This window comes from Centruroides vittatus, unplaced genomic scaffold (assembly GCF_030686945.1).
Source record: "Centruroides vittatus isolate TY-2023 unplaced genomic scaffold, ASM3068694v2 contig_6, whole genome shotgun sequence".
Taxonomy (NCBI): Eukaryota; Metazoa; Arthropoda; class Arachnida; order Scorpiones; family Buthidae; genus Centruroides; species Centruroides vittatus.
The window spans coordinates 28,594-51,011 of record NW_027122364.1 but is presented as its reverse complement, the minus strand read 5'-3'; the positions used below and the strand labels follow the sequence as shown (position 1 = coordinate 51,011).

The following is a 22,418-nucleotide window of genomic DNA, read 5'->3' as shown; positions in this document are numbered from 1 at the left end:
TTTATCGTAAATGTTTTTATAGCACATTTTTCATTACTATTTTTTATCTTTCTTTTTCTGTACGTTTTTCAGCCGTAAAAGCAATATAAAAACGAATCAAAACAAGCAAGTTCTTTAAAAATTCAAATGATAAATAATTCATTTTATTGTCAATTATTTAATTTTTTCCTATTTTCAAACAATCGGCTGTTATTTCTAAACGTGATCTTACATAATTGCTATGCAAATAAGAAAAACTATTTACTGATATGTTTGTTCTCTTCATAACATTAATTCCTTTCAAATTCACGAAATATTAGATATGAGACGTAACATTTCCTCTTTGTAGAATATAAATAAACAGATATTGAAGATTTTTCATATCTTGCATAACTTTTTATAAATAAAATATAAAAATCTTACCTGACACATCTGTACGAACGTGATATAAAAAGAGAGAATGAAAGTTATGCTTTTCTCTGTATCCGTCGATTGCCATCACCGCACCAAAGAAAAATATCTGATAAATGTGGGAGGCGGGGCGCCATCGGACGGCGAGGGACGAAGGCGAGAGTGGGACGGGGCGAGACTTGGGTGTAGCCAGACGACGTTTGAGAGGAAAGGCGGGAAGAAGACGGAAGACGAGTCCAGACGGGACTTCATTTTTCTTTTCCACTAAGACGAGACGATTCAAATTTAGTGTTCAATGTTTATGTCGTTAATTGTAATGTCTAGTGTCACAATTAAATGTTAGTTTAGTAAGCAATTAAGTGTCTTTACTGGACTAAACACAAGCGAAGTTACAAAAGTAGGAGACAAGACGAAAAGAAAGTCCTACAAAAGTGGGGGCTCGTCCGGGATAGGAATAGGCTTGGATGTGGATTAGGCTCAACTCGAGAAGATTCGACGAACTGTGCTTTGGTTTTGTAGGTACACTGGACATTTACGGACATTTCTGTTTTGTTAAAATTTCGACGGTGGACAGTCCGAAGACCTCCGGAAGAACTTCGACTTACATTTCGGCAAACCGTGAGTAATTCTAAAATTCTATTTTAAGATGGCGACGCTCGTAGAAATTATCGGCGAAACGCTAAAGTCGGCCTCGACAAATTCGATAAAATTGTTGCATCAACTTGTATTCGAAGAGATTGGAGATAGAAATAACAGAAAAAGATTGAGAACCTTTGGTGGATTCAATTTTCCATCCAAAGAGGACGAAAACCTAAAAAAGAAAGTGCAATATATTAATGAGAACTTTCGATTAAACGATCTGGTTGTTTTGTGCAACTTGTTAAATGTTAAATATGACGGTACTAAAGACGAAATCGTCGAAAGGCTTGTTCTTTCTCTTTCTGACTTAAGATCATTGCAATCAAATCGGATCTTGGCAGACGTTGATACCGAAGACGAAGATGTATTAGAAGTTCAGTCTGTCGATGATTCACCTGGCAATAATTGTCCGCGCGTTTCGGATATGAGCAAACTTTCCATTAACTTTCATGACGTGAAAAACGTAATCAAACCTTTCGATGGTAGTGAGTATTGTTCTATCGATAAATGGCTGGTTGCATTCGAAGACTTTGCTAAAATGATGACTTGGTCCGATTTACATAAATTTATATTTGCAAAACAATCCTTAACAGGGTTAGCGAAATTATTTGTCGAAAGTCAAAGCGGTATTAATTCCTGGGATAAATTGAAATCGGAATTAAAAGCGGAATTTGGTAGTAAATATAACTCAGCGCGATTGCACGGTATGTTGGCTAAACGCCAAATGCTCTCCAATGAATCTGTGCAAGAATATTTCTTTAAAATGCAAGAACTCGCTAGTCATGGAAAAATTGAACCTGACGGGTTGATCGAATATGTTATTTCTGGTATACGTGACATACCCAGCAACAAAGCGATGCTATACGGAACAGATAATTTAACAGAATTTCGTGAAAAGTTGAGAGTGTATGAGAAGATCCGGTCTGCGTATTCTCGTTCGGTTCAGTCTAAACCGAATCTACCTACAGAGCATCGAAAACCCCAGCCTTATCGGAGTAAGCATGACGGTAAAACTGTCAAATGTTTTAATTGTAACGAAATTGGTCACATTTCGAGTAATTGCTCGTATAAATCTGAAGGTACTAGATGTTTTAAGTGCCAAAGATTCGGCCATAAAGCTAACGCTTGTCCTCAAAAAGAAGTAAACAAAATGGGACTAAGCCATTTCTCTGGATGTAACAACAAGATTGAAACGGATGCTGAAATCCTAGGTGCAAGAACAAAAGGACTCGTCGACACCGGGTCGGAAGTAACGATGATATCGAGGCATTTTTATGAAAAAGTAGGAACTCCGAAATTAAACTCAGATAATGCATCTTTAATTGGATTAGATGGGAATAGTGTTTCTCCGTTAGGTTTCTTCGAAAGCGAAATAAAGATCGACGAATACTCTCTTCCTGCAAATATTTACGTGGTAGAAGGTGATCTATGTAATTCTATGATAATAGGAACAGATATTCTGAATAAACTGAACTTCTCTATAACAAACTACGGATTCAAAGTCATGGGAAAGCGAAGTCAAAATACTATTCGTGTTAACTATACTCGAATTTTTGTTCCCGATGGAAAGTCTGCAGCTGAATCAACACTCGTTAGATCAGATGACGCCCCTAGAAAGGAGCAGATGTCCCTTTCGCATTCCTCTGAGAAGGGAGAGGGAAACGGTTTTCAAAACATTAAATCACTTGGCGAGCGACCACCCCTTGTGGTCAGTGACACAAACGACTTCGGCGCAAATAAACAAGAAAAGTTGACTTCCAAATCTGATACATTTTCGATGCCTTACGATAGAAGCAAAAAAATACAATCAAGTGCAGATATGGGCAGATTGAACCGTTTTAACCATGTTTCGTTCACCGACGACAGGGAGTATGATTTAACTGATCCTTCAGAAGCTGAGAGCGAAAAAACATGCTTTTTGAGTCAATTGGCAGATGCGACCGATTGTCAGATAGACTTAAGTCACATTCTGGACACAGAACAACGACAGGATTTGATGAAACTAATTACAACCTATGAGCCAAATAAGGTTAAGGATACCGGGTTGAAGATGCAAATTATTTTAACTGACGAAATCCCCATTAGTCATCGCCCACGTAGAATGTCATTCGAAGAACAAAAAATAGTAGAAGACCAAATCCAAGAATGGCTAGACGGTGGCATAATCAAACCTAGTTGTTCGGATTACGCTGCGCCAGTAGTTTTATGCAAGAAGAAAAACGGAAAAATTAGATTGTGCGTCGACTTTAGAAAGTTGAATCGGAAAACGGTCAGAGATCACTTCCCCTTGCCTTTGATTGAGGATGTGATAGATCGTTTGGAACAATCAAAAGTGTTCACGTCGCTCGATTTAAAAAATGGATTTTTCCATGTTGACATTGATGAGAAATGTAGAAAGTATACCTCTTTCGTTACACACGAGGGCCAGTACGAATTTTTAAAGGTTCCTTTTGGCTTGTGTAATAGCCCAAGCGTATTTCAACGTTATATTTACCATGTGTTTAGACCGTTGTTACAAGATAGAACTGTAGTAATTTATATGGATGATATCCTAATACCGTCATCAAACGCACAGGAAGGGTTAGAAAAGTTGAAGCGTGTACTGGAAGTAGCTTCAGAATATGGGTTGGAACTTAATTTCGAGAAATGTCAATTCTTAAAGAACGAAGTAGAATTTCTCGGTTATGTCATCAAAGACGGAACAATTAGACCTTCTCCGACTAAAACAGCAGCCGTTCAAAAGTTTCCACAACCCAAAACCGTAAAACATGTTCAAAGCTTTCTAGGACTCACGGGTTATTTTAGGAAATTCATTCCCCACTATTCGAAGATAGCAAAACCCTTAAGTGATTTACTTAGGGATGGAGTAAAATTCAGATTTGGTTCAGAGCAACTAGAAGCGTTCCAAAAATTAAAGGACATGCTATCACAAAGTCCAGTTCTCCATATTTTCAAGCGTGGTGCTCCATTAGAATTGCATACAGATGCAAGTTGCCTTGGGTTCGGAGCAGTTTTGCTACAGCAAGCTGACAACGGAAAGTATTACCCGATTAATTATATGAGTAGGAAAACATCACCTCAGCAAGAAAAATATAACAGTTACGAGTTAGAAGTACTCGCGATAATCGAGGGCTTGAAAAAATTTCGAAACTATTTGTTGGGTTCCAAATTTAAAATAATTACGGACTGTGCTGCGTTCCAACGAACACTCGGAAAGAAGGAGCTTACCCCAAAATTAGCAAGATGGTCTTTATTACTTGACGAATTTGACTATGAAGTTGTCCATAGGAAAGGCAGTCAGATGAAACATGTAGATGCACTAAGCCGCAATACAGTTTTACTAGTTACGCGCTCTTCCGACGAAATAACGACAAGGATTGTGTCTGCGCAGGATACTGACGAGGATATAAAAGTTCTTAAAGATTCAGTGGGAAAAGGAGAGACAAATGACTACGTGCTGAAAAATGACGTTCTATACAAATACGAAAACGGACTAGAACTGTACGTTGTACCCAAGTCGATGCAGACTGACTTAATCAAACACGTACATCGGAAAGGTCATTTCGCAGCGGCGAAGACGGAGGATCTTCTAAAATGCAATTTTTATATCCCAAACGCTAGAAAACACATAGAAAACGTCATACTGAACTGCGTTGACTGCATACTATATAATAGGAAAAGGGGGAAAGGTGAAGGCTTATTAAATCCTATACCAAAGGGAGACAGTCCTTTGAGCACATACCATGTAGATTTTCTCGGACCACTACCCTCAACGAACAAAAACTACCAGCACATATTCACGGTAGTAGATAGTTTTACTAAGTTTGTGTGGTTTTACCCCGTTAAGTCAACAACTACACGAGATGCTTTGGATAAGTTGAGGATCCAACAAGCGGTATTTGGAAACCCGTCTCGTATTGTCACGGATCGTGGAACTGCTTTTACCTCCAAAGAATTTAGCGATTATTGCACCAACGAGATGATTGAGCACATTACGATCGCCACAGGTATCCCTAGAGGAAATGGACAGATAGAGCGTATGCATAGCATCTTGATCCCCGTTTTGGCGAAACTCGCGCAAGAAGACGCTACAAAGTGGTACAAATATGTTTCAGACGTCCAAAGAATCATCAATAGTACACCAACGCGTAGTACCAGATATACACCTTTCGAAATTTTGATCGGTACCAAAATGAAAAATAAAGAAGACCTAAGAATAAAAGAGATCTTGGAGGAAGAATTTTTAAATTTTACGATGCAAGATAGAGACAAGATCCGAGAAGATGCCAAACAAAACATCCTGAAACTACAGGAGGAAAATCGTAAATCTTACAATAAGAAGAGAAAACCAGCTCCCAAATATCAGGTTAACGACCTTGTTGCCATTCAAAGAACTCAGTATGGGACAGGACTCAAACTAAGACCTAAGTTTTTTGGGCCTTACAAGGTTACCTCGACGATGCCTAGGGATAGATATGCGGTTGAGAAAATTGGTCATCATGAGGGGCCTAATGCGACTGTTACTGCAGCTGACCACATGAAGCCATGGCCCATTGACCTTGACTGACATCAAGAACTTTTTCTTATGTTTTTGTGTGTGTGTGTGTGTGTGTGTGTGTGTTGTTTTTTTCTTTTTCTTAATTTTCCAGTCGTCTCTCCGAGGACGGAGAAAATTGCAGGATGGCCGAGTTGTGGGAGGCGGGGCGCCATCGGACGGCGAGGGACGAAGGCGAGAGTGGGACGGGGCGAGACTTGGGTGTAGCCAGACGACGTTTGAGAGGAAAGGCGGGAAGAAGACGGAAGACGAGTCCAGACGGGACTTCATTTTTCTTTTCCACTAAGACGAGACGATTCAAATTTAGTGTTCAATGTTTATGTCGTTAATTGTAATGTCTAGTGTCACAATTAAATGTTAGTTTAGTAAGCAATTAAGTGTCTTTACTGGACTAAACACAAGCGAAGTTACAAAAGTAGGAGACAAGACGAAAAGAAAGTCCTACATAAATATAGTCGAATAACACGGATATGGCGCTGTATATACTGAAGATACGAATGTTTCTATAAGGAGTTATAACTCCTAAAATGAATGATATAAAGTTGGTTAATGAGGTTATCGTTATTGAAATACAGACATTAGAAAAGGTTTCACTCATTCTTTCTTTGACGCTATGGTTCTTATTCGTTCGTCTCCAGGCAGCCAACAATACGAAAGAATCGTCCATCCCGATACCTGCATAAACAATTTTACTAAAGTTTTTACTAAAATGTAGACAAAATGTCCGAATTTAACAGAATAATAGTACAAAATATATATAAAGTAGCAGGTAAGTCCTGCATTGCCCAGACTAAAAATAAGTATAAATATTAACATCACAAGATTCTTTTGTATTTCTAACTTTTCTACTATGATGATACATTATAGTATTTGATTTATATAACTACAAATGTTATCTTATGGAAGAGTTTATCATACCAAATGACGAATCTAACATATTTTAAAACATTTCTAAATTGTGTACAGTATAAAAAAATTAAAAACTTTCTTAAATGTGTCAGGTTGGTCACTTGCTGTGATAGACTCTTACGTAAGGTAACCTTTGTAGTTATATTAATCAAATGCGTTATTCACGTTTATTGGTCAAGCGGACAGCGTTTTTTCTAATATTAACTATAACAAATTGTTCCGTTCACAGTAGAATATTATATGATAATCTGCTAACCAATGAATCCAATGAACATTTCCGTGATACAATATACATATTAACAATTCATTTGTTTTTATTTGTAATATATATTGTTCACTGTAGCGTTATCTGAAAATCTGTTATTAAAGAAACTTTTATATGGATCCGATGATATAAAGCAAAATACATGCCAACTTATATCTATCAATACATACATACATATTCATTTATATAAAAAGAACTTTGTTTTCGTGTATTTCATGGTTGTATAAGTTAGAGAACCTTAAAAAGTAAAGAAATGCAAAAGATCTGAAGATCAAACTTTAAACTTACAACATTTTCTCTCTGTTTCATAACAGCTGAATAAATAGTAACATTACGATTGTATTTTAATATTTTATAATCATTTCGTCAGTATTTTAGATTTCGCATTTAATACATTATCAACAAATTCTGTACTCGTAAATGTTTATATATAATTATACTTCATAAATGCAAATTTTTCTATTTATCTTTTATAAAGATTAAAATAGAGCACTTACCTATGGTCAGGAAAGCAACAGCAACGTTCGTATCAACGTACTCTACATTACAGTGTAACAGTAATCCGAAGGCAGCTGCTGTTCCCAGCAAAGGACTGAAATAGGCAGCAATTCCGATCAACGGTTTACTACTTACAGCATCGAACGTTAGACAACATACAAAAGAGAATGATGCCATAATAACTCCAGAAATAAATAAAAGTGGAAGACCTAGCTCGGTATTTCTGTTCGGCTCTACGTCGTAAGTTTGTCCAGCGGTCATAAAAACTTCAATATGTTGAAAGTTTACACTTGATAACGTGTTCAAAAATGCGCTTTCCCATTGTAAACCTAATTGTTTGTTTTCTATTAAATTATGATCCAAGTAGTAAAATAGACGGAATGCTTTAAAATCAACGACATAACCATCGTCGTTCGTTGATACTCCTCCGATATGCTGGGCAGATATTCGTAGTTGAAAACCATTTCTTTCGTATGGGTATCTAACGGAAAAGAATTGAAACTATAACGTTTAAATATTAAAATGCAACAAAAATGTCATGCGTCATAAACGTTTGCATCGACTACAAATATGTAATTTTTCCAGTAGTGTTATTAATAATTTTAATAATACGACATTTGTCAAATGTATTTTTATTGGTTATGTTTATCGAAATTGGGAAGGAGAATGAAACAGACACACTTACACTCTTCACCATTATATATATACAGACACATTATTAAATTTTCCATTTGGTTATCTTTTTCAGGATTCAGGAATCAACGTGATTTGATATGTTCTCAAAGATTCCAACCTCGATCTTAATTAATAGTAAATCACATTTCAATTGTGTAATTTAAAGACATGATATAAAGCAAGTTGGTTTGATTTTATTCGATTACGTCAACGCGACACTTGGGCGATCTGCCGAGAACTGACCTCCGGAAGGTCTTTTATGAGAAACTAACGTGAAGGAAACCCAAAAAACTTTACATGGCCAGCCTGTTAGTGTAGCGCGAACCCACGACAACTAGGCCTGATCAGTTTTCTTCTAAGTTGTCCTGTAAAGTTACTTCATTTACTTCAGTTTACAAGTTTAATTATTGATAGGTACCTATTGTTGTATACCTTATGCATTACCTGTTAAGGCCGCCACACACGTTCAGGAAATCCTTTGAGGAAAAACTGTGCAGGCCTGGCCTTGAGGAAATCCAGAATTTCCTGTCGCCTACACACGAGGAGAAAAATCTCTCAGTTAAATGGGTTCGATTCGTGGAAAGTGCACGTGTTCAAATCAAACTGCCACTTTGTATTCTTTCAATTTGTCGTTCGACATCGTTTTGTTTCTCCTGTATAAATCTTTTTTACATTATCGCAAGTACAATTTAATCTATACACAACTCCTTTACATTTTAAAACATTAAATGATTTTTTTAATAAGGTTATTTTTTCATTCACTTTTAAAATTAGCTCATTTGAAAATTCATTACATAATTAATTAGCTCTACATATTAAACCATTTCTCTACTTTACTTTGTCTTGTTGTTAAAATATTATTTCAAATGGTCGTGTTTTAATTTATTCCGATATTAGAAAAAAAAAAGCAAATATAAATAATTCTCATCCACATCCGATATTAGTACAAATTGTAAAAATTATTATCGCAAATTAATTTTATAATTAAAGTTTAATAAATTATTTTTAATTATTAAAAATGATTATTATTCAAATGACAGATAGTGAGCAACAGTTTATATACTCAAATTTGGTTAATACCAGTAAAAATATTCTTTACTATTTCAAAATCATTTATTCCTGAACTATTACCGTAACAAACTACAAGCGCCGCTTTCAAATTACTCTGTAGGAAAAATTTTCCTTTCCACTAAAACAGTTTATTAAATGACAGAAATTTCTATCTGTATCACAAGATAGGACTGGTGCATTCTTAAACGCATCTAACTCAGTTGAAAAAAATATAAGATCTGCTCTAGAGGTACAAGTCTCAGATAGACATTTTGCAAAATTTTTTATTAATAGCCAAGCTGCATTAGTTTTCACGAATTATTATATCTTGCTGCTTCTCTACCAGAAGCTTTATAGATACTATTTTCAGTTTCATAGAGAATATCGACATCGCTCATCAGCAGCCGTTTTTTTATCTACGTTTCAGTAACAAGATTTATATGCTTAAAATATTTTTCAGACATATGCAAAATTTGAATCACCCGAACATGTCGTAAGCAAACGTAGAATTTAAATTTATTTAATAAAAGTATCTTCACTAATTAACCTTACCGATTGCATCAATTGCGTAATAAAATACACCTTCTAGCCGTTTACTCAAATTGGTTACAGTTGTAAAGATGACAGAGAAACATCCGAAAGAGTTTCTTCATACATCGATGTTTTTCAAGCCATAATAACAGAGTTTTCGTAAGATATAAGAAAACGTACTGCTTATTCGGAATCACGAATAACTCTTCCAATTGTTGAAGTGTTAGTGTTTCAATTTCTTTGCAAAGCACCGATAGCTTTACGATTAAATTTTCCTGCTATTATTGTAACAGCGAATCTCCTCAACGATCTGTAGTTTTATGCACAAAAGCTAAAATAGTATTATCTAAATCAGTGGTTCTTAACCTTTTAGTGATAAGGGACCATTTATCAAAATTTTTCTCTTGCCATGGACCACGAGCTGTTTGGCAGTAATATAAGTGCTTATAAGGTGGTTCTATAAATTAAACACGTACAAAATTATTCGGAACCAAGGCTATTATATTATCTGCGAAAACATTACATTAATTATATTATTTTAGTGCAATTTTTGTAACTGCATAGTGTTTACCAACTGCTGGATTCTTTGTTCAGTGCTACTCAAAACCAAACGCATGTCGGCACTGGCATCCAACTGATTTCGATGTTTATTTTTAATTATCAAAAGCACTGAGAATCCTTGCTCGCATAAATATGTGGTTGAAAATAAAGTTAGATACCGTAAAGCGATTTCTCGAATTTTAGAGGAAACAATAGCTTATTGGCTCCAAAAATCTTCAAGATTAATTCCTGTCTCAAAAGTATCCTTGCAGTTACTATCGTGTTGCATTTCATTTATCTCTTCTTGTGTTTCATCCGGCACCTCAGAAATATTGACTATGAAAAGATTGCGGATCAGTTTCCGAATACCTTTGTCCTTGCAGTCAGGAAAAAAACGATTGAATTCATTTTTCAACTTTTGCAAATGGAATGTAATGTTCTTTTGTATTTGTCCTTTAATCTCAGCACACTTCTCTGTGCTTTCTATATCCGTTACCGGACTACGGCGACACCTGGCGCAGGTTAGTAAGGTTAATAACGCGCCAAGATATTTACTAGGGAAAGTTAAACCCAGAAAGGTTTCCCGTTGCCGTCTCTGGGACGCGATGTTACGCGTGGGAATAATGCCTTCCGGGAGGTCTTTTAAATGAAACTGGCCCCTATTCTGGTGTTACAAACGTGGAGAAAACCCGGAAAACTCCACGTGGCCACCCAGTCCGAACGCGGCGGGAACTCTCGACCAAACTCCCAGCGTTTAGCACCGCTCGGCCACTGGTGGGCATCTCAGCACACTGTCTGTCAATAATAGGGTTCAATGTATCAAACGCAGAAAAATTCTCTCTTTCAACTTTGCTGATCAATACGTCGATTTTACCGATAAACGCACTGATTTTATCTTCAAATGCAAATATATTGCTAGTGCCTTCCAATTTCATATTTCCTGAGCCTTGCAGTTGAAAGTTCAATTTATTTAGTTGTGCAAAAAAATCTACTAAATAAGCAAAATGTATTTGAAATTTGAACTGACAGAACTCGTCGTCATTAATTTAATAATTTTAGGATGACTTCACGGACCACTTCGGGTGCATTCAGGGACCACCAGTGGTCCACGGACCACCGGTTAAGAACCACTGATCTAAATCATACGCGATCCAGGCTATGTCGTTTATGCCCATATAAAAATAAACTACGAAAAATAATATTAAATATATTTAAACTATGAAAAGTGCAAGACTCGTTGAAAAGCCGCGATACAGCATGTGAAGTATTTCGACATTCGTAAGTCAGTTTGGGAAAAAAGCTTTAAAAATGATATATCAAGAAAGCGCCTTGCATTAAAATAAAGGAAACCCCCACAAATGTATGAATATATATAAAATAATAATCATGGAGCATTTTGTAGCAAAAGGGCATTGCAAGTCTGTATAATAATTTTCAAGAGCACGAAATATCTGAAACGAGAAAAAAGATGCAAGAAACTGGAAGAATGCCAATTGATATGAATACTATAAAGTGAAAAGTGCGAGGCCTGGAAATTGCATTTAAAGAGAAAAGTGTAAATTTCCAACCAGGTCAATAGTAAAGAAAACAAGTTGTATAATTGTTGAATTGGCGACACCGGACCTTGACGTCGACGCTCATAAAGAGTAGCGGAAAAAACAAAATTTTAGATAAAAAAATTCAAAAAGAAAAATATTAACAATTTCAGACGCAGTTTAGAAAGCAAAACGAAACTAGAAAAATTTTAGAATGAGCGTGGGTGTCATGGTCATTGATTAAACGCGATCAGAGTTTAAAAGATGGTGTCGACCTTTCCCGCGCCCTAAACGGAGTTCCATTTACACCTGGAGACAGGTGGGAGACTAATTGGGAAGCGAGGAGAAAAAAGTTTAGCCAATTAGCAACAAATGGATCTCGAAAAACTTATAAAAACTTCGACTTCAAAGGAAAAAGGAGCTTTCTCTCTAGAATACATCTGTTGTGATCGTCGCCCTCTTCCAGTTTTTTGTATGCTTCAGCTCGCCGCTATTTTGTGCTTCTTCCCGTATCGAACATTGACTCGACGTCGCCCCGGGGCTCCGTCAGCGTTAAAAACAAAAGGGAAAAGAACTCGTAAAGACTCGTAAATCAAACTTTGGACTTCCGAACATCGACTTAATTGTGTAAGCATTGTCTCCTAAATAAACGGTTTCCTTGTGAAACACTTGTTTTTTCTGCCTCCTCAAAATCACCACCCGCATACGTATAGACCTTAGCTATCCCGACAGTTGGGAATAAAACCCCCCATTTCGGCGAACTTACAAGAGCATGACAAAAAATATTTCACAACAATGATGCAGTTAGCCAGTAGAAGTAGCTAAAAGGTTCAATTGTCATTGAACATAGGTAAGACACTTAAGAAGATAAACATAAAGAAAAGAAAAAAGAAGAGACTCCAGATTACACTGCCGAAAACCAAACGCAATGCAGAATGGCTCGTAAAAAATTTGTAGCAATTGTTTGTAGCAAGTTTCGTGGAATTTGTTGTCACCCTGCACTCCCTTTCTCTAAGTATGTGAACCTCGATCAGGTGTCAGGCGGGTGACATAACTTATGACCTTTATGTAAACACTTGTCCACTTCCCCGCGCACTTTCTTTCCTGTTTTCGAATGGATTAGACGTAGAAATAAACTTTCTTTGTTAAATGTTAACTCTGATTTGACTGAATCATTTGCATTAGTCCAACAATCGGTTATGGGCCCAGAGAACGCAGAAAACGCAGGAAACGTTTAAAGAACAAGTCACCCAAGTGATATCTTGTTTCCGAGTAAGGCTTCCGAAGAAAAATACTGAGAGAACAAAGAAAGATGGCCGAGAAAGCTAAAGGATTGAGTTCAATACCCAAGTTAAATGGATCGAACTACCTAATATGGAAATATATAATAAAGAATCTATTAGAAGGTCAAGATCTGATGCACGTACTCGAAAGACCCAAACCAGAAATTCCTGGAGAAACAGCCACTCCCGAAGACAAAGCAGCCTATGATACATGGCGGAAGAAGAACAGCGAAGCTCTTAGAATCATCACATGCACAATGGAAGAACACGAGGTTAGTCTAATTTTGAATCTAAGCGTTGCACGCGATGTTTGGGAAGACCTAGAACGAAGATACGAAGGTCGATTAGACACTAAACGAAAAATGTGTCGATCAAAGCTCTCGAAATTAAAAATGGAGAGGGACGAAAACTGGAAGGAATATATTAGAAGGGCTCGCGAACTAAATGAAGAAGCCAAAATGGTAAATTTAGGAATGGAAGAAACGGAATTGATAACTTTAATAACCGACGGACTGCCCCCTAAATTTCATGATATTGCCCGAAAACTCGAAAGCATAAAGGACGCGACGATGAACGACCTAGAATACGCCTTCCAAAAGGAAGAAGACAGAGCAAGCATTTCTCGATCCAACGAACGCGAATCAGCTTTTCGTTCAAGATCCCAAAAGGGCAAATACGTAAAAGAGAAAGGATGTTTTACTTGTGGAAAATTCGGACACAAATCTTCAGCATGCTGGTATAACCCAGAAAACTCACAGAAACACGAACAGAAAACCGACCGATATCGAAATTGCACGCGTGACGTCGGAACAAAAGCGAGAAGAGAGAAATCGGAAACCAAAGTCAGATACGTCGATGCTAAGCCTACTCGGGAAAGAGCTTGGTTCACGCGAGACGAAAGAGCCAACAAAGACAAAGAAGAAGAATGGGTAATCGACTCCGCTGCTACATCACACATGACATCAAATAAAAACTGGATCAAAGACATAAATCCGGACACACGAAGTATTCGAGTAGCCAGTAAAGACCACATATATGCCAACGGAAAGGGAACGGTGATGGAAGACAATATGCCCATAGTATTAAAAGACGTCCTATATGTTCCAAAGCTAGATGGACACCTCCTCTCTGTAAACAAATTGGTTGAAGATGACTACACAATCATTCTTGATAAAACAGGAGGAAAAATCATTTCCAAAAACAACGAACAGATAGCGAAAGCGATCCGAAAAAATGGCTTTTTTATTCTAGAGGCTGATGAAAGAAATTCCGCTAAACAAGCCATCACTAATGAGCTAGAGAGGAATGAAAAATTTCTATGGCATAGGAGACTAGGACACGTAAATGAAACATACCTCGACATAATGAAAAGACAAAACTTGCTTAGAGGACTCGACTACAAGGAGACAAAAATGGTCCAATGCCAAATATGCATACAGGCCAAACACTCTAGAAAACCGTTCAAAGAAACTAAGGGTAATAAGACGAAACACCCCCTAGAACTGATCCACATAGATCTAGTAGGGCCGATGCCTGTCGAATCGCTCACCGGCGATAGATACATGATGACGATAGTAGACGACTATAGCCGAAAAATATTCACAAATTTCCTAACATCAAAGGATGAGACAGCCGATATGCTAGAACTCTTTATAAAAACGATGCAAAACAAAACAAACAACAAAATAAAAAGCATCAGAACGGACAACGGCACGGAATTCGTAAGCCGAGAATTCATTCGTATATGCAACGAACATGGAATACAACATCAGTTAACAACAACATATTCACCGCAAAGCAACGGAATCGCCGAAAGGGCAAATAGAACAATTCTCGAAGGGACAAGGGCTTTACTAGTAGAAAGTCAATTACCGAAAATCTTTTGGGCCGAAGCCGCACGAACGGCGACGTACCTAAAGAACTGCACACCCACCAAACTAGAAAAGGGTGCATCCCCCGAGGAACTATTCTCTGGAAATAAACCCTCAGCATCACATTTACGAGTATTCGGATGTCTAGCATACGCATGGACCCCAAAGGTAAAACGAGACAAGCTAGAGCCGAAATCGAGACCAGTCATATTTGTAGGATACTCCAGAATCAGACGAGCATACAGGGTATACGACCCAAAAACGAATAAGGTGGAGGAAACCAGGGACATTAAATTCATTGAACATCGATTGGGAAGCAAATTGTTAAACAGCTCAGACGGGGAAACTAGTAAAGAAAAACAAACATATCAATGGATAGAGATAGATCTAGGCGATATGAACGAAAACAACGGCCTCACACCCATCAGTACAGAAAGGATAAGGGACGACGATATACTCAATGAGGAAACCGACACAAATGAAGAACCCAACCTTAACCAAAGTGAAGACACCAATATTCAAATGCCTAGAAGATCAGATAGAATCAGAGAACAAATCCAACGAGGAATCAGACCAAACTACGACGAAAATTTCTCAGATACAGACGAATGGAGTGATACGGATGTGGTAAATATGACGCAAGATTTCACACCAAATACCTTCGAAGAAGCAACTACTTGCCGAGAACAAAAATCATGGTGGAAAGCCATGAAAGATGAATATCAATCACTAATAAGACACAGAGTATGGGACCTAGTAGATAGAGAACCGAACACTAATGTCATAAAATCAAAATGGGTATACAAAAACAAAATGAACCCGGATGGATCTATAAATACGAAAAAGGCCCGACTAGTAGCCCTGGGATGTTCTCAAAAGTATGGAATAAATTACAAAGAAACATTTTCACCTGTAATGAAATTAGAAACGCTAAGAATCCTGTTAGTAACGGCAATACAAAAGAATTGGAAGATAAGTCAATATGATGTTAAAACAGCCTACTTGCATAGCAATTTAGACGAATGCATATATATGGAACAACCGATGGGATTCGTTAGAGAAGGAAAAGAATCAAAAATATGCAAATTAAATCGCTCCATCTATGGCTTAAAACAGGCTGGAAGAGCCTGGTTCAGGACGATTACTGAACACCTGTGCCAAAACGGGTTCGAACAATTAAAAGCAGACCCCTGCGCGTTTAAATACCAAGCAGATGGAAACACCCTATACTTAGGATTACATGTTGATGACATGGTAACAATATCCTCGAATAAGCGAATCGAACACGAAGCCATGGGAAAAATTGCGAAATATTTCGACTTAGTTAACCTAGGGAACCCTAAATGCGTTTTAGGAATAGAAATAACGAAATCCGAAGATGGAATAAAACTGACGCAACAGAGACAAATAAAAGAGATACTTAGAAAATTCAAAATGGAGGATTGTAAGCCAGTAAACACACCCATGGATCCCAACCAACGATTAGACGACAGTGAAGGATCACCGTGTGGAAATAAGAAACATTTCCAAGAAATTTTGGGAAGCGTGATGTATGTCAGTTTAACAACGAGACCCGATTTGTGCCAGCCGATCAGCGAACTGTCACAATACGCACAAAATCCGAAGGAAATACATGTCCAAGCAGCGAAACGACTGATACGATATTTAAAAGGAACCCAAACTAAGGGAATCGTATACAAACGTGACCAAAACACCAACTTAATCGGATACGCAGATGCTAATTGGAAAGACGGAAATGCAGGTCAACGTTCGAATAGCGGATACCTTTTTCTACTAGGACAGAACCTCTTATCATGGAAATGCAAGAAGCAAAATCAAACGGCGTTATCAACATGCGAAAGTGAATTGACGGCATTAACCGAGGCTACGAGAGAATCATCATGGCTACAAATGATCCTAAATGAATTAGAAGAGAAAGGTTCTAACCAAACAACCACGATTTATAGCGATAACCAGGCTGCGATTAGTCTGATCAACAACGGAAGTCCTAACTACAAGACGAAACATGTAGTAAGAAAAATAGCCTATGTACACGAAAACGTTAGATCAGGTAATGTTGTTATTAAATACATCCCAACGGAAGAAATGGCGGCAGATTTTTTGACAAAACCATTAAACGCGTTTAAATTGAAAATCTGTTTAGACAGAATCAATGTGAAATAAACATTGTATTAAGTGAGAATAAATGTAAGCACGAAACTTCCCCAAAAAGGGGGGATTTGTAGCAATTGTTTGTAGCAAGTTTCGTGGAATTTGTTGTCACCCTGCACTCCCTTTCTCTAAGTATGTGAACCTCGATCAGGTGTCAGGCGGGTGACATAACTTATGACCTTTATGTAAACACTTGTCCACTTCCCCGCGCACTTTCTTTCCTGTTTTCGAATGGATTAGACGTAGAAATAAACTTTCTTTGTTAAATGTTAACTCTGATTTGACTGAATCATTTGCATTAGTCCAACAAGTACATTTTTTAAAATAATCAAATTTAAAAAAATTAAATGGCAAAAAGAAACAACGAATATTCTGGAAAGTTTTGGATTACTTTAATAATTTTTAGATCCTTCAAGAATGTTCCAGAATATTCTATATTATTTTAGAAGCTTTTGGACGTTTCCGATAACAGATTAACTGACGCAAACCCTATAGTGCACGCTGAACCTAAAGAGGTGAAATTTGGTACACAGTTGGGGTATGCCGTGAAAACGCACACTAAGAAGGGATTTTTCGAAATTCCCCCCGCGGGGGGATAGAGGGAGAGCATTAAGACTTAACCTGAAAAACGGCTTCTGCTGTACTATTTTAGATGCGATTTTTTGTTTTTAATTACGTTTAGTTTTCATTGAGTACTTAGGAGTATTAAATTGATAATATTTCAGACATTGTTATAAATATTTTTATATATTTCGATGTTTTAACCAAATGTTCGAACCGTTTTAAATTCAAATTTGTTTTTGCATATTGATTCGATTATAGTACGATTGTAAACGGTTCAAAAAATTTATCAAATTAAAATCAGTTCGTTTGATTCTCAACAATTATCATCATTCTCAGCGGTAGGTGTTAAATAACAATTACTATGGTTGTTGAAATTCTGAATGTAAATAGGGTTTGCTTGCAAAATCCGCGCGAGCGAAGTCGCGGGTAACAGCTAGTATTTAATAAAATTACATACATTTCTTCTCGGTTTGCGTTTTAAGTCATAATTATCGAACTAATCGTGTTCGAGTTGAAGACTGATGGTTCCTCTTTGATTATGCATGCGATCTCCAGCACATGACGTTAAAAAAATGCTCTTTTATAAAAAACCCTTTTCCAAAAATAAGGTAGTTCAAGCAGTTTTCTGCTTTAGAATCGTATTTTATTGTTTTGTTAAGGCACAGTTCAGAAGTTTTAAAATCGGATTCTTTAATTTTTTTCGAATTTTTATATTCGTAAAATTTGATTTTAAAAACACTAAGACCGGTTTGTCTTGGCTCAGGTACTGTACAACATCCTTGAAACATATCCTGACGTCGTGTGCGAGTAACAAACATTTTTAACTAACTTCATTGGTTTACAAATTGTCTTATTTCATAAAAATATGATAATATAAAATCAAAATATTTTTACTTTCGTTATATTTAAACCATGCGTGTAGATTTATTCGGAACAAACAACGAAATTAAAATAAATATAATTAATAATTATGTAGTGATATCGGACCTCCTCGTCCTCCCTCACTTGCGGTTTTGTCGGAACGGCTGAAATCCACCTGCATGCGGTAATAACAAGTTGTAAAAAGAATAATAAATATAGACAAAGAACGATAAAAAAAAAAAAAAAAAAAAAAAAAGGATAAAGAGGCAGGAAGAGGGACAGTAAGAAGTGTTCCGGACACGGGAGAGAGAGGAAGGGCGAAGTGCTGGTCCCTGAGTGTAGAATAAAGTTTTTGTGTAGAAATATCTGACTGTTTTAATTTTGTGTGACGAACCGACGGGGCGGAATCCGTTGATTCAGAACGAGTTCCCTACAAGTTATATGCATACTATAAACAAACGAGCAATTATTTATTGTGACGTCGTCACAATGCCGGGCTGCAATTTTTAATCATAGTTTTCATTTATTTAATTTCAAATATATGCTCTTTCCTCCAAATTACTACTGCTTGCCCGGGTACATCATACTTTTTCGTTAGCAAAGGAGTCGTTCCGTTCATCAATTAATTACTTTCAGCGAAAAATTTTTTATTGAAATACCGCGACTTCACGTTTTGCATTAAACATTCTTGTATAGTTAATCGGGATCTCCTAATTCTACGGTTTCTGTATCTAGTCTCGTTTTTTCATTCCCTATCTCTGTTTACTAGAGTTAGGAATGACATCGGACGGACGAATTGACACATACGAATATAGAAATTTATAAGTCCACAATTTTTAAACTGCAGTTCAGAAATGTTAATCTTAAAAGTAAACCTATATTCATATTTATGTTGTTTGCACTTATATTTTATTTTTTATTTTTATTTGTTTTGTTGTTATTGTTGCTTTAATAACTGTAAGAATTTGTAAACTTTTAAACGAAAAGAACTCAAATGCCACGTATTATGTAAACAGAAAGTAAAAAGTTGTAATTTCTATTTGTTATTTTCCATTGTTGTATGGCAAGGCATCATGGCCTTTTGTTTTCTAATTACGCTATCCGGATCTGTCTGATCTCTTCCAGAGCTTATTAGTATAGTTACAAAGATTTTGTTAATGTAACTGTTAACGTGATTGTACTGTAAGAAGGAGTTGTAGTCCCGCTTCGGGCCGATTTTTTTCTTTCAGAATTTTGTAAATTAATTATTCGAATATTAATTTAATGATAATTTTTAAATTTAGGAAGAGATAGCGCGTAACACCTGCCTCTACCGCCAAATTACCTAGTATTTGGTTAATAGCCAAACCTCAACAAGAAGCCTTTAAAAATGCAGCTTTTTATTAACTTTTCGAGAATTCGAACGTCCGATATGGTTCCGAACAAATTTCGTTTTCTATAAATCAAGGTCATTCAAATGGCCGAAAACGTTCGTAAAAGTTAATAAAAGCTGCATTTTTAAAGGTTTCCTGTCGAGGTTTGATTATTATTTCACTGCTGTTTCAGAAGAGTGTAAATTTGGTTAATGATAATAGTAGGGCTTGTATATCCGACAAGCGTTTGGCGTTAATATATAACTATATGGTTTGGATATTTATATGTCAATGTAAAAAATATTATAAAATAATAGGTCCAAAAACGTAAAACTTTAAAATTCGTATAAATAACATAGTTTATTATGTACACATTTTTTTTTATATAATAGAAACTATAATGGACACATGTCACGTAAATATCTAATGAATTGCTACTCGTATTTGCCAATTATCATTGTTGTATAATTAACTATTGGGACGTTGCTAAACAGGTCGGTTGTTTAAACCTGATTTACAAGTCAAATTTTTATTTATCTGTACAAAAGTACATGGGAAAACAAGACTGGCTACGGTAGCTGTCTGTAGCAATGGAAATAACGAATACAAATTTCAACTAAGTGTTTAAGTATTTGAAACATTTTAACTATTTGAAACATTTAAATTATTGTTGTCTGAAACTTTAGAAATTCTTGTAATTCTTAAAAAAACAAGAAAATACGTTAAAAAACGAAACGAGTGCTAAAAACTTAGATAAGAATATAATTTTGCTATTTCGATTTTTTTTTGTTTTGTAGTATAGTTTTTTCTTTTTTGAATCTACTGCTAAATTACTTAGTATTTATTTACGATTCAGATTCTGTATTCCACGTTCGTGTCCTGCCTTAACGAAAAAATTGTCTTATAACGGAAGTAATCAAGTTGTCATTAGTATTCTATTCACAATACACTAAAATTCTGAAAACAACATGTCTTTAGAGTGTTAAACTGAAATACTAAAAAAATATATACAATTAATTTGCTTTGCCTCAGATGTAAACATCAACATAAACATGAAAGGACTTTTCAACGTTATTTGTATAATGATTTTTCGAATTAAATATAATTTTAGACGAAACAGAATGAAAATGCGTTAAGCTTTAAAATGGTGAACAAAATCCCCCCCCCACACACTAACATGCATACATACGGAAATTATTCCCGAATTATTATTATTGTTATTATTTTTTCGATTCTCGATGTTTTAAGGTGTCCTAAGTCCAAAAATGTAAAGTTCTTGGGGGCGCTCGTTGTTTTGACTGATCGCCATACTTTACCTCTGTTATATATTGATATAACAGAGGTAAAGTATGGCGATCGAAAAATAAAAATAAAAAGTCTCTGTCAGGCTTGAGCATTTGAGTATTTCAATAATACGGATATTTTCATATGAATTTACTGTTATATAATAAAAATATATTTGATATATAGATACGCGCCGCTTAACCACTGGATACATTCCAAAAAATATTCACTGAGCGAGCATCATCTAGTATGCTTACACGAACTTACATGGCTTAGTTTACTACTGATGGCTGTACGTAGCCCAACTGTAACACAATAAGTGTTTATGTATTTAACCATAAAACAGGTGCAGGTGGAAGGCGACACACCACAAGTTCGTGTTTTTTGTGTATCCATTACCACTTCTGTACTCTCATAGATATGTGACATCCACACACGCCATGAATTCTTTCTTTTAAAAGTATAATGGAAATACATTACATATTTTATCTTGAGTTTTTTATCTTGAGACAGTGAAATAATTCAATTCGATCTCATTATTTCGGAGAAAGGTTTAGACAAAAGTTGTAGGGTTTTGAAGGGGCAATCAATTGATAACCTTGGATGTGACCTTCAAGGTCATTTGAAGGTCTAGTCTGTTTTTTCAATGGAAATACATATTTTTGATCCTGGCTATGAAAAGAGAGGAAAAATTCACAATTGGATATACCCTTGACCTTAAGGTCTAGGTCAAAAAAATAATATTGACCTTTGACCTTGAAAATTATACGCCATTTCTAATGGAAAACTATACTTTTTATTACTGGAATAGGCAAGGTAAAAGTTACATTTTTTCGTGACCTTATTACTTTGACCTTTAAAAGAATTTACTACTTTTAGCACTACCCAGGAGTAACGATGTGGATGTAGTAGTTTTCTACTACTACATTTGTTTAATAGAGGCAAGAAACATCTGTCCTCTATTAAACAAAACAAACCGCAGCTTTCTACCTAGAGTGGGGGAGAAGTTATTGCCATTATTCACACTATGTCTCTAATTACTTAGCTGGGAGAGTAGTGGATTGTTATCGTGAAGCGACACCGATTAGTCAGCTGTACGACTGTGTCAGTCGTAGAGCTTTGCTCTTACTTTTGTAAAATAATTAAATGTATTCAAAATATATATGAATTCATTTGACAAAAATTTTAAAGCCAAATTAACAGCGCGAACACTTTCCATAGACTTACTATAGGAAGGTGAAGTTTCCCGGGAATATTTATCGCTAGATAGTTTTAAAAACATATTTACTCGTTTAAATATTGTCGAATTAGCTGATTTAATGTCAAAGTGCATTAAATTAGTTAATTAGAATTAAAAATCGATTTAAAAAGCGAATTTACAGTGATTGTTTACATTTTACTTCGAAGGTGAAAGGCGGGGCTTTTCGCGGAAATTTTTTCGTTT

At 36.1% G+C, this 22,418-nt stretch overlaps 1 long non-coding RNA gene across 1 annotated transcript; it reads right to left on the bottom strand.

The window, feature by feature from the left end:
• Positions 1-6,181: 6,181 nt before the first annotated feature.
• Positions 6,182-7,728, bottom strand: LOC136979243 (uncharacterized). Its single transcript, XR_010881362.1, has 2 exons — positions 7,256-7,728; positions 6,182-6,259 (listed from the first exon to the last, which is right to left on the bottom strand). It is a non-coding gene; the product is annotated as an uncharacterized lncRNA (long non-coding RNA).
• Between the last annotated feature and the right edge of the window lie 14,690 nt (positions 7,729-22,418).